This window comes from Pediculus humanus, genomic scaffold (assembly GCF_000006295.1).
Source record: "Pediculus humanus corporis 1103172108280 genomic scaffold, whole genome shotgun sequence".
NCBI classification, from domain to species: domain Eukaryota; kingdom Metazoa; phylum Arthropoda; class Insecta; order Psocodea; family Pediculidae; genus Pediculus; species Pediculus humanus.
Genome location: NW_002987849.1, coordinates 37231 through 51276, shown reverse-complemented (window position 1 = coordinate 51276; position 14046 = coordinate 37231).

Here is a 14046-nt window from a genome sequence, read left to right as displayed (position 1 = left end):
TGGTAGGCGGTATTGAGAGGGGGTACGGGTAGGAGGAAGAGGAGGAGAACGGGGAAGGAAGGTAAATCAAAGGAATGATAATTTTAAATGTTTTCATCAACAACGTTGTTTTTATTAATAAAGTACGGGTAATTTTTTTTTCGCACTCCTCGAGTAAAAGATGGAGAGGGGGCGGGGGCGGGAAAAGTGTTGAATTCAATTTAATAAAAAAAAAAATGAATGAAATTTTTTTTTTTTTTAAATAAACGTTGTTGTTGTTGTTGTCGTGACAAATTAATTACGTGAAAGGTTCATTTAACCAAAAAGGACCGACGTGCGGGTAGGTTGGAATGTAAGTGTGAAGGGGTAGGTGGGGAGCTGGCGTGAAGGGAAAGGGCAGAAGAATAAAGGGGAAGTGATAGGCTGGGGAGAGGAAAAACACAAAAAAAAAATTCTTTGATGCGGTTTTTTTTTTCCTTACCTAAGAAAAACGAAAACATATAAATAAAACGGGGGGAAGGGAAGGAAGGAAAGAGAAAGAGGAGGAGGAGGAAGAAAAGGGAAGGAAAAGTAACGCGTAAACAATTTTTTTTTATTTTTTTATTTTACATAAATAAATAACGTAAATTAATTTATATTTCACGTTAATAATTTATCATCATTATCATTATTATTATTATTATTATTATTATTATTATTATTATTATTATTATTACTATTATTATTTGACTTTTTACGTTATTAATAAATTTTTTTTTGAATGACTGGAATTCCATAGACCGAAATTAATCGCCCGTAAATTTCTCGTACGTTTAACATAAATGCAAAAATTTTTTAGATGAATGTAAAAAAGAAAAAGTGGCAGGAGCATCAGGAGGAACAGGAGCATCAGGAGCTGGAGCTGGAGCTGGAGCAGGAGGAGCAACTTAGCAAAGGTAAGAAATAAAATTACGTAATTTTTTCATTTTATCATCGCGATAATATTTAACTCGTTTTTTGACGTCATATACTCTTAATTATTTAAAACTATTCGAATTCGTTAATGTGTGACGTCAAAATTTTAATAATAATAATAATAATAATAATAATGATTGAATGAATAATTACCGGAAGTTATTATCGTCGACATTTTAATTGTTCGATCGAAGAATAATCAAATTCGCGAAAAATAAAAAAATTTTTTTTAATTTCGGGTTTTTGTCGTCGAGCATTTCCCCCTCCCTTCTTTCTCCCCTTCTTCCCCTTCCTCCCTACAATATTAAATCACCCAAAAAAAAAAGAAAGAAGAAGAAGAAAGTGTTAAAAGTGCCAAGAAAGCAGACTAATATTTTCGTATCGGAAAACATAGCATTTTGAAAATGACGTTAATGATTAAAAACGTTTAACTTTTTTTTTTTTATTTCCGTCAGCAGTTTTTGCCCCTTCCCCTCCCCTATTTACGTGGCCCCCCACCGTGCAAACCTTTCTTCCACCCCTCTTTACGACTCATCTTTGTGAAAAAGCAAAAGAAAATTGAAATAGTAAACAATTTGACACAAAAAAAAAATTTTTTTTTCGTCCAGACATTTTTTAATTATGTTAATTAGTATGTGATAGTAGGTCGTTGAACTTAACATATTTTCAAAAAACAGAGGGGGGAGGGGGAAGCGAGAGAAATTTGGGCCAAAAAAAAATTGATAATAATGATTGTTTCGTTCAAGGTTTTTTCCATAATTGAAAAACTTTTTTTTTTTTTTTTATTGTTTTAATCAGATCCTGGAATGGAATTATCATACTGGAATCTAGTGATATTATTATTATTATTATTATTATTATTATTATTATTATCATCATAATTTATTTATTTATTTATATTATGTATTATTTAACTTTTTCATTTGAAGACGTTTCCACGAAGAAAAAAAAATTTTTTTTATTTTTTTATTTTTATTTTTTTTGGGGGAAAAGAAAAATTGTTCCCGAATTTTTTTTTAAAAAAAAAAAAGAAAAAATTTCCCGGAGAAAAATTTTAACACTTTATCATTTTCTAAATAAGTCTTTTTTTTTTTTTTTTTTTTTTTTTTTTTTTTTTTAAAAAACCCAGGGAGGAGGAGGGTTTTCATAAAAATTTTTTGAAAGGCCATTAACTGCTTTCTGCTTTTTCCTTTTTCTCCCTTTTTTTTTTATTCGTTCCAGCTCCAAAAAAAAAAAAAAAAAAAAAAAAAACAAGGAAAAAATGGGGAAGAAAAAAAAACCTTTATCCGTCTTGATAATATGCCGTGCGCGTTTTTTTTTTTTTTTTCTCTTAGAGGTGAGCAAAAGTCAAATAAATTGGGACAAAAAAAAAAACTGGAAAACTGGAAAAACTGGAAAAACTCATAAATATTTCATATAAAGTTTTTTTTTTTAAGAAAAACTATAATAATTTAAAAAAGTAAAAAAAAAAAAATTAATGATAGTTTTAAAAACTCTTTCTTACTGCCAACTTTTTTTTATTTTTCTTTTACTGGAAGTAATGAATAAAGAATGATAATAGTGATAACTCCATGTTGTTGTTATGAAATGTTTTTCAAATTTCTTTTTTTTTTTTTTTTTTTTCCGTTAATAATTTTCCGAAAAGTTATCGAAATGACTCCCTTTCCCCTTCTTTTTTACGCGCCATTTTTTTTTATTCCACTTGCGACTCGTTATTATTATCATTATTATTATTTTTCACTAATAAAAGTCTTCGTAGTCGTGTCGTTTTTTTTTTTTCTAACCTTTGTTAGATGTATTATTAAATGTCAAAAAAGTGAAGAAGAAAAAAAAAAAAAGATAAATTCGTGCGTGAAATTTGTACGGTTTACATATATATATAAACGAAACCGGAAATGGAAAAAAAAATTTTTTTTGTTAGGTTAGGCATTCGTGCGTGTTTTCGTTTTATTTCCGGTCGAAATAAATAATAAAAAAAATTGTTTTTTTTTAATTTTCAGATTGTAAAAAGAATTTAATTATTTATTAGTTTTATATGAGAAAAATGTTTTTCTTATGATTTGATTTAATTGATTGTCGGTATTATGGGAACATAAAATGAATTTTGTTTTTATAGGGAATTTAACGTTAACTGAAGCTTTCTTACGAAAAAAAAATTTTTTTTAATTTTTAATTTTTAAAATTTTTAAATAACAAAATTTTTTTATTATTTGCAAATTATAAAAAGAATTTAGTTATTTATTATTTTTAAATAAGAAAAATGTTTTTCTTATAACTTGATTTAATTGATCGTCGGTATTATGGGAACGTAAAATGAATTTTGTCTTTATGGGGAATTTAACGTTAACTAAAGCTTTCTTACGAAAAAAAAAAATTTTTTTAATTTTTAAAATTTTTAAATAAAAAATTTTTTTTTTATTTGCAAATTATAAAAAGAATTTAGTTATTTATTATTTTTAAATAAGAAAAATGTTTTTCTTATAACTTGATTTAATTGATCGTCGGTATTATGGGAACATAAAATGAATTTTGTCTTTATGGGGAATTTAACGTAAAATAAAATTTTCTTACGAAAAGTAATGTGACTTACCATAATTTTTGACCGTTTTTCGTTTGTTGTATCCCACGTCGTATGGCTCTGCATTTTGAACCCGTTGATAATGTGGGTGATGAAGGTGATGGGACAAATCCCCCCTGCTGCTGATAATTCGGACGATCTCTTAGCATCCCCCAAACGATTTCATCATCCTGGATTAAAGAAAAAAAAAAAAAATTAAATCATTATCTCTCTCTCTCTTTCTCTTCTGTTGTCCCGTAAAAAAAATTTCCAATCGAAACTTTCCCGACGAAAAAGACGATGACGGTTTCGAATTCGTAAATTAATTCAATCTTATCATTAATAATAATAATAATTATGTATTTTTTTATTATGTACATAAAAATTTATTTTTTAATAGGTCAAAGAAGGAAGAAAAATAAAAAAAAATGATAAGAAAATTTTAGAGGAAATTTTTTTTCTTTTTCTTCAACCATCACGTCGCGTTTTTTTTTTTTCGTTTTTCATGTAAAAAGTTTATGATAATAATAATAATAATGATAATAATAATAACAATAACGACGTCGCGGACGTCAGTCAAATTGTTTAAATAAAAAAAAATAAATTTAATTTTAAAAAAAAAATCAAAATGTCTAAAAAAGAAAATTTTAAAAATATGAAAAATTTTCTTCATGTTTTGTTGTTTCGTCTAAAAAAAAAAGAATGCAATAATAATAATAATAGTAGTAATAATAATAATTACTTGTCAAAGAATATAAATACGCGTTTATGTTTATATCGTGTATATTTTCGAGTAAAAAAATAAATAAATAAATAAATAAAAAGAGGAAAACGTTAGTAGAAAATTTTTGATATTTCAAAGGATTCGATTTTTGTTTTTGTCACCGAATTATTTTTTTTTGACAAGTTATTATCGAAACAAATCTCAAACCCTTTTTAACACCAACCTTTTTTTTTTTTATATAAACACAATCGAAAACAAAAATGACAGGGCGAAAGTGTTAAAAAAGGTTCGGTAAGGAAAAGAAAGAAGTAGTCGGGAGTAGTGGTGTAACTCTTGTAATCCAACTACTCGGAGGGGAGGTATAGAGGTAGTTTTAAGGGACGGGGGTTCTGGGATTGGAGGGATCCGCTAGGGGTAAATTTTCAACTTGGATGCCTCGGGGGGTAGCCAAGGTGAGTCTAAATAGGGAAAAAAGGCCCAAAAGTAGAGAATTGAAAACTTGGGAGTGGGAAATCAATTTTAGCTGCTCGTTCAAACAAAAACAGACCTGTACCTAGGACCTTTCGAGGTATTGGGGATCCGCCGACCCTTGTTCGAAAAGGTGAAACTTGGTACTTGATACAAAATGAGGTAAATGCGGAGCTGCGACGTGAAAAGAAGACAGATAAACGATCGATGAAATTCGCGACCCCGGAAATTTTTTTCTGTCTCCCGGAAAACTCACAAAATCTGCGGAAGAGGTAGAAACGATGTTGGCAGATCGGGACTGTTTCTTGAAGGGTAAAAAGGGGAAGAAAAGGTATAGGGAAAAGGTAGGGATCTCCTCAGGTAGGGTTCCTACTTTCGCGAGTGTCAACCTGATGTTTCTGGTTCAGGTCACTTCTACCGGGTGGGAAGCTTAGCCGAAAATGCATTTCTCTTGGGTTAACAAAAAAAAAAACAAAAGAAAAAGGAAAATAAATCAATTTTTCTTCAAAGCCTTGTTTGTAAAAAAAATTAAAATTTTTCCACTTTTTTTTTTGTGAATGAAAATTTCATTTAAAAAATTTTTATCAATAAAAATAATAATAACAATAATAAATTTTATCTGGAAAGCATAAATATATAAATATATGCCTGGAAAACATGTATTAACGAAGTAAAAACGTGAATATAAAAAAAAAAATTATTTTTTAAGTATTATTGTCACGACGAGAAGGTTTCATTTTCTCTTTGTTTTTTTTTTTTACTTCACTTTCGAATAATAATAATAATAATAATAATAATAATAATAATATATACATATATCTTTTTAATTGACACACGAGATTTTCTCTTACAAAAAAAAAAAAAAGGAAAAAAAAAAAAAAAGAAAACAATTTAAAGTTCACTCCTCTTCTTTCTCCAACCCACCTTCGTCCCTCCCTTCTCCGTACATACACACACATGTATATATATTAAAATATTGAAAATTTAATAAATACGTAAGATAAGAATACAAAATGGGGGGAGAGGGAGGGGAGGGAAGGAAAAAGTGGCTAAATTACACGTTATGTTACGTTGAGTTTCCTTTTTTTTTTTTTTTTCTTATCACAAAGGAAAAAAAGGTAAAGCGGTGGTAATAAATAATAAAAAAAAAGAATATAAATCGGACTGTAACAAAAAAAAAAAATGTATACAAACATTATTTTCCTTAAAAAAAAAACTGTTCGTATTTTTTTTTTTCAATATTTGTTTTAAAAAAGGTTTCCCCTTCCCCTCTTCCTTTCCATCTCCACCCCTCCTCCCTAACTCCCGTTTAATAAGTCGTAAGGAATAAAATTAATGGATGAAAATTTACTTTATAGCGTACGATAAAAAAAAAAAAATTTTTTTTTTTTTTTTAATTTTTCTAGACTAAATTAAAACAAGTTTTAAAAGTTTTTTTTTTTTGTAAAAAAATGTCTGATGGAAAAAAAAAAGGAAAAAATTAATTGAAGTTGGGTTGAGGTTACGGTCAGAGGTCATATCGGTTGAGGTCAAATGGATACCATAACAAAAATTTAACTTATACACACCCTTTAAAAAAAAAAAAATTTTTTTTTCTTTTTTTTTTATTATTAAAAAATTTATATGAAATATTAAGGACGTTATGAAAAATCAACCGACCGAGTGAATAAAATATAATAATAATAATGATGATGATGATGATGATGATGATGATGATGATAATAATAATAATAACGAAACGATAAATTAAATAATTCAATGAAAAAGAAAAAAATTTTTCACTGTCGTCGGGCGGGCGGTTGTCCGGTTTGTTGTTTTTATTTTTCCTTCCTTTTTAAAATTTTTCCCCTTCTCGCTCTTCTTCCCCTCCCCGTCCCCCGTGCCCTCCCTCAGCTTTATCCGCGACTATCAAACCGCGCGTGTAAAAAAAATTTTATTTAATGCGAAATTTTTTTATTTTTTATTTTTAATAAAAAAAAAACAAAAAAGATTTTTTTTCCAACGAATGGTTCGGCAATTAATATCCATTAATTTTTTTTTTTTTTTGAGGAGGGTTGGGGGGAGATTATTATTTTTTTTTCTATCTTTTTGTGACTTGAAAATCCTTTTTACAGGCACAGTAAAGTCACAGCAGGAATTCAAAAATACGGGACGGGGAATTTAAAAAAATTAATAAATTATACGAATATAACATTCCGGGAGTTGAAATAAATTATTTTAAAAGAAGCCCCCCCTTCCCCTCTCCACACTCTTCCAGACAGGTTACGCCATAGATGCTTCACATCATACCTGATTTTTATTAACTTTCGTGAAAAGATAAAAAAAAAAAAAAAAAAAATTCGAGGGTCTAATAATAATTTTCTTTCTTTTTTTTTTGGCTTTCGTAGATTTCACCCCATCGTCTCCCCAATTCTCCTCATTTAAAACCTCGTAAAAAAAATGCCATTAAATCGGAAAATATAAAATAACATTTCTTTTTTTTTTTTTTTAAGATTCGCATTAAAAAGTCATTTAGCCCTTAATCCTAAAATGTAGAGAGAGAGAAAGAGAGAGAGAAAGATTTTAATTTTCAAAAATTTGATCTCAGACTCAGTTTTTTTCTTTTTTGCAAAAAATAAAAAAAAAGAAAATTTTTTTTTAAACGTGGAAAAAGCTGAACAAAAAAGGGAAAAAATGAAATTAAATTTGAAATTAAAACATTTTAAAAAAAAAAAGAAAGTTTTTCACAAAAAAAAAGAAAACCATTTTTCGCGTAACGGAAAATAAGTTAACCTGTTTTTAATTTTTGTTTTTTATTCTCGGTTTTAAAACAAAATAGAAAAAAACGTTGACGACGTTTTAGAAAATTCATTTGTTTTTTTTTTTTTTTTTACGCTAGCAAATTTAAATAAATCTTTTTTTTTTTTTAAATTATATTTTTAAATTTTTGGTATAAAAAAACACGTGATCTTGTTTTTTTTCAAAATAAAGAGTCATGGAAAAAAAAAACGAAACGAAAATGTAAAAAAAAAACAGAAAAACTTAATAAGAATGAAATATTTTCGGTATCAAAAACGAGATACGAACGAGATTCTTTTAAACGCCAGCAAAAAATATAATTTTTTTTTCCTTTTTTTAATTATTTTCATTTAAACATAATAAATTTAAAAAAGAAAAAGAAAAAACTATTCATTTATTTCCTTGGCGATTTGTCGCCGGTTACAAAGTTTTTCTTCCCCTTTCCCCTCCCCTCTCTTTCCCTCACCCCCTCCAACTTTTCATTACCCCCACTTCTTTTTTGTCTCTCTCTCTCTTTTTTCGCTCCTCCCCTTTTCCCCATTTTTTCCTCTCCTTTTCTTACGTATTCTTTTATTAAATACCTTATTCCGAGCCCTTTAAACTCCTCCCACTCTTTTCCCTAACCTCTTTTCTTTACTTCAAACTCCTCCCCTTTCACTTTTGATTCCTCCCACTTTTTTTTTTTTTTAATCTCCTCCCACCACGAACCATACTTTTTTTTTAACTTTTACTTTTTAATTGTTTACAATTTGTTCGTTCGTTTGGGATGTTTGTGAAGTTTTTTCTAAATTTATTTCGGGGGGAGTTTTGTTATTATTATTATTATTATTATTGCTTTTTGTTATTTTAAGATAAAAAATCAATGGAATTTCCAAAACGTTCGTACACGAAAAGTTTTTCTCTAAATAAAAAAAAAAAAAGCGGAAAAAAAAGTTTAAATCATTTATTAGAGTAATTCGTTTGTAAAATGCGGGGAGGGGGGGAAAACCAAAATGAATGGGGGGTTGAAAATTTTTTTGATTTCACGGTTAACGTCATCCCTTTTTCACGGTGGATCGTAAACCAAAAAAAAAAAAAATATCAATAATAATAATGACGATGATGACGTTTTATTAAAAAATTTAATTTTTTTTGTTTTTTTGTCGACCTCTTTAGTTTCGTTGTTCGCGGGGTAAAAAGGTCAAAATGAGGTCAACGATGAATTTATTTGAAATCAATTTTTCAAAAAAATGCAAAGGAATGCGTACCCAAAAGGTTTAATGAAATAAAATGTATACCCGATTAATTAATTAAAAAAAAAAAAAAAAATTTTTTTTTTTTTTTCAAACCCAAAAAAATGTTTACGTCACGTCGGTTCGTTGGAATTTTCCAGAAAAAAAATACAAGCGTGAATTTATTTATTTATTTTCAAAAAAAAAAGTTGTGTGTTTGTTTGTTTCCTCACATGTTTTTTTTTTTTTTTTTTTGAAATTTAAATTTTATTGAATCCATTTAAACGGTTTGATCCTTTCAAAAAAAAAAAAAAAATTTTTTCCTTTTTTTTTCTTTTTTTTTTTATTCCAGTATACATCTTTACCCAGTTTTTTCTTCCCTCCATACTCTCCTTTCCAGAATATGTCGTCGTGATTTAAAAAAAATAATTTTCCTTTTTTTTTTTTTTTTATTTTTATTTTTTTAATTATTATTTTTTATCTTTGCCTTTTTTTTCCCTATCGAATGAAAGTAGGCGACTGGATCCTGGAGAAAAATCATTCATCATCTCATTATCATTATTATCAAAATAATCTCAAACGTAATCAAATTAAAAAAAAGAAAAGAAAAGAAAAAGTTAAACATGGTTTTTTTTTATTTATCACAATAAAAATTATTAAAAAACTTTTTTTTTTAAATTATTTTTTCTTCTCTAGGGTTTTTGCCTTTCGCGTTTTTTTTTTTTTTTATAAAATTTTGGAGCTTCTTTTCTTTTTTTTTTTTCTGGAATCATTTGAGATTTTTAAGATTTAATGAATTCGATGAAATTAAAATCGAGAAAATGTTACGAACTTACAATTCGCGGTTGTAAATCGTTCTTAAGAGATGAAAGAACACACACACACAAAAAAAAATTTTTTCTTTTTTTTTCCGGTAACTTTTCCAGTTTTTCTTTCTTTCTAAAACTTTTTTTTTTCTTAGAAATTTTATTTAAATTCTTTCATTTCAACTATTACAAAACGGTGGAGTATTTAAATTTTAAAATAATGAATAAAAAACGGTTAAAATAAATGAAATCGGAGGGGGAAGAGGAGAGTGGGGGCAATTTAAAAGAAAAAATAAAATTATTATTATTATTATTATTATTATTATCCGTTTCCATAAGTTTAAACTGACATTATGTATGATGTGTACGTAAATTTTTTTTTTTTTTCATTACTGGATAATTGCAGAAAATTTTTTTTCAAAATGCTTCCCCTCTCCCCTTCCCTCCTCCTCTCCTCCCCCTTGTCAAAAAAAAAATTTTCCTTTTTTTTCTTTTTCTTTTTCTCACTTCGGATTTTAAAATTAAAAAAATGACGTCGTCCCACGTCTTATTATTATTATTATTACTATTATTATTATTATTAATATTAATCGAAGCGTGTTAATCATTCGACGGTGTTAAAAGAAAAAAAAAAAAATTACGAAAGGTCACGAGGTCACGGAAACGTCACGGTTAAAAAAAAAAAAAATAAATAAATAAGAAAAAAATTTTGTTTGTTTGCTTTTTTTTTTTTTTTGGATAATTCTCTTCCGTATTGGATTCATAGTTCAAAATCGATTGTTAATTTTTTTCATTAATTAATAAACAATAATAATGATGATGATGATGATAAGAATAATAATCGAAAAAGAAAAACGTTTAGGAAGGAAATGAATGAAATCGTTCAGGATTTTAAAAAAAAATTTCACAAATTTTCTTCATTAACAAAAAAAACCAAATCAAAACTTGGAATATAATTTTTTTTTTGGGCGCGGGGGGAGGGGAAAGGGTAAGATTATTCGGTCGTTTTGATAATAATAATAATTTATGTATTTAAAAATAAAAAAGACAACGAACGGTGATAATTAAAGAGACAGAAAGAAATTCGAAAATCTTTTTAATTAAAATTTGTAACGATAATTATATAGTCTTTGGATAAGTTCGTGAAATAATTTTTTTTTCTCTTTCTTTCCCCCCCCCCCTCTTGAGGGGAGAAGGAGATGGGAAGGGAAAAGAGGAAGGGAACTGGAAAATGACTTTTTCTTTTTTTTTTTTTTCTATTTTAAAATTTAAAGTAACTGAGTTTATTAGCGGGTACAAAATTTAAAAGCTTTTTCTATATTTATAGTCTTTAAATTTTCTTTTTTTTTCCAGAGATAAACCTTTTTATTTATTAGTCCGGAATTTTCTCTTCTCTTCTTCCTTTCATTTCGAGATCGATACTCGTAAAAATCGACTATTTTATTATATACATACGTATATTTACCCCCCTTCCCTCTCCTCCCCTTCCCAGTTTTATTTCTTTTTTCTTTTCTTTTTGTCTGTAAAAGTCAAACTTTGGTTGTAAACGAACGATCTGGAAATCGTCTTCCGGTTCGCATTTCCTTTTTCTTCACTTCCGCTTGTTTTTTTTTTTCTTTTTTAAATTCAAATTTAAAAATTTTTAATTCGAAAGAATATGATCGTATTTTTCATTTTCATATTTTATAAAATCTAAAGAAAAGAAAAATTATGGAAATTTAAAAAAAAAAAAAAATCACGAAACGCGAGATGAAAGGTTCGGGAAAATAAAAAAAAAGAGATAAAAGATGTGAAAAGATTTTTTTTCTTTTTTGTTACATGAGTAAATTTGTTGTTTTCCTCCGTGAAAATTAATAAAATAAAACACGAGCCTGGAGAGAAAGAAACAAAGAACGGGTGGGGGAAGGGGGAAAAAAAAAGGTTTTCGGATATTATACGTAAGACAATTTATAAAAAATTATGTCAAGACGAGCGTACGAAGGGAAGGGCGGGGGGTTAATAAAAACTCCAAAACAAATTTTCCTTTTTTTTTTTTTTTAATATATTTTCTCCTTTTTTTTGTTGGTGTGTGTGTGTGTAAAAAACAAGAAAAATTACTTTGAAATATTTCATCACGGTTAAAAATGTAACAAACAATTTTCGGTCGCGTCAATTTTTATGGAGAAAAGTCAAAAAAAAAGAAAATTCTTTTTTTTTTTTACTTTTGACTTTTTTCCTTTCCGTTTCCGGCTATTTATAACCTCAACATTTTTTACGTCGGACTCGTTTTTTTTTTTTTTATCAGGCTTTAAAATCCATTTATTATTATTTTTTCAAGTGCTAATCGATGTGATTTTTTACACGCACCTGATCACTTTCTCCCCTTTCTCCCCTTTTTATTATTATTTTATAACCTTTTTAAAAAAAAAAATAAATAAACGAATTTTTACTCATCATCATTATCGTTATTACACTTTATTATTATTATTAGTATTATTTTGTATAAAAAAAAAAATGAAAGACGTAAACTAAATTAAATTTTGTCACGTTAATTTTTTTTTTTTTTTTTTCATTTTTTAATTTTAATAATATCGGAAAAAATTGAAAAAATTTTTTGTTTTTGCCTTCATTACCCCTTTTTTTATAAAATTTTAACGCGAAAAATAAAAAAATTTCCTTACGTACTAATAATAATAATAATAATAATAATAATAATTTCGAAAATGTAATAGTAAAAAAAAAAAGCAGCGTTTACTAATTAACGCCTATTAAAATTAAATTAAGCAATTTGCAACGGTTACGTGCTTAATAAAAATTCTAACGTACGGTTTCCCTCCCCAACCCTTTTTTTTTTTTTTTTTTTTAAATCACGTCAATTGTCGCACGTGCGTGTTATTTACTACACGTGGTGTTCGTAATTCAAAAAATAAAAAAGCAACGATATAATAATTTTAATCAATATTTAAATCGAAGAGTATTTATTTTTACAAAAAAAAAAAAAAAATTGCGGAACGAAAAAACGACGAAATGTTTCCGTAAATTTCTTATTTATTATTATTATTATTATTATTATTATTATTATTATTATTATTATCGTAAAAAACATTTGATTTAAATTAAGTTTTTAAACAAAAAAAAAGAAAAGGAAAGAAAAGAAAAGAAAATTTTAATTACAACAACTTTACAGCAAGTTTTTATATATATGCATATATATTTTTTTTCGGGGAGGGGGGAAGGTTTGGGAGCCATAAATGTATAATTCAGACTTTTTTTTTTTTTTTGTATTTAAATATTTAAAATTATTAACGTTTTTTTTTGTCTTTCTCGACTATTTCGTAGTTACATTTATTCATTTCCCTTCCCCCCTCCCTCTCTCTCCCATCCAAAATAAAATTTTTTTCCCGTTAATAATAATAATAATTATACAAAAAGGTAAATGAAATTATATATTTTTTAAATTAAAAAGTTTTCTTGTATTTATTTATAATAAATACAAGAAAAGGTTAAACGTTATTATTATTATTATTTACCTACCATTAAATGGATTATAATTTAATAGAAATTAACGTTTTCCTGTAATTTTCATTATTATTATTATTATCATCATTAACTTAAATTTAAATTTGATTTTTTCGTGTTTTATTATTATTCATTTAGATGGGAAAAAAAAAGTTGATCAACTTTATATATTCGAATAATTTATTTATTTATTTATTTATTAACGTTATGTTTTTTTATTTAAAAGGGTAATTTAACCTTTGACACGAATAAATAATGATAAGACGATGAGTTGAGGTTACTACGAATCATAGAATTTTAAAAAGAAAAAAAATTTTTTTTTTTTGTGCGGTTGAAAAAAGAAAAAGAAAAATTTGAGGTTATCAATTGTAAAAGTTTTCAGAAACGAATGATTATGCACACGCACACGCCCACGCACCCACACGCGCGCGCACACACCCATTTGAAAATTAATTCAGAAAATGAAGTTTTTGGGGTTTTTCGGTGACAGTTGTTGTGCTTTAATCAATAATTCGTGAGATTAAATGTGAAACACACACCCACACCCACTAATTCCTTTTCTTTGCCACACGTTTTGCGGTTGAAATATCCTACAAGTAACAAATATTATTATTATTATTATCATTTGACGAATTATAAATAAGAAAACGTTTAAGATAGAAAAAGAGAGAGAGAGAGAAAGATGTATGTGTGTGTGTATGCGTGCAGCATGCGTGCTTGAGTTTACGTAATCGATATCACTAATTTTTACATCTTTCCTTTTTTTTACAAGTTTTTTTCTCTTCCTAATTATTATTATTATTATTATTTGATTTTTATAATTGTTAGAAGAAGAAATTTTTTGAAAATTTAGGACTGTAACATTCGGGGGGGGGGTAAAACGCAAGAAAAAAAAAAGGATTTGATAGCAGACGGATTATCGATTGTTGTCTGCGTTGTTTCCATGGACTCAGAGAAATCTCTTTACCGTTATAATAAATAAATAAATTTTTTTCTCTTTTATTTTTATTTATTTATTTATTTACTTATTATTATTATTATTATTATTACTTATTACTTATTTATTTCCCG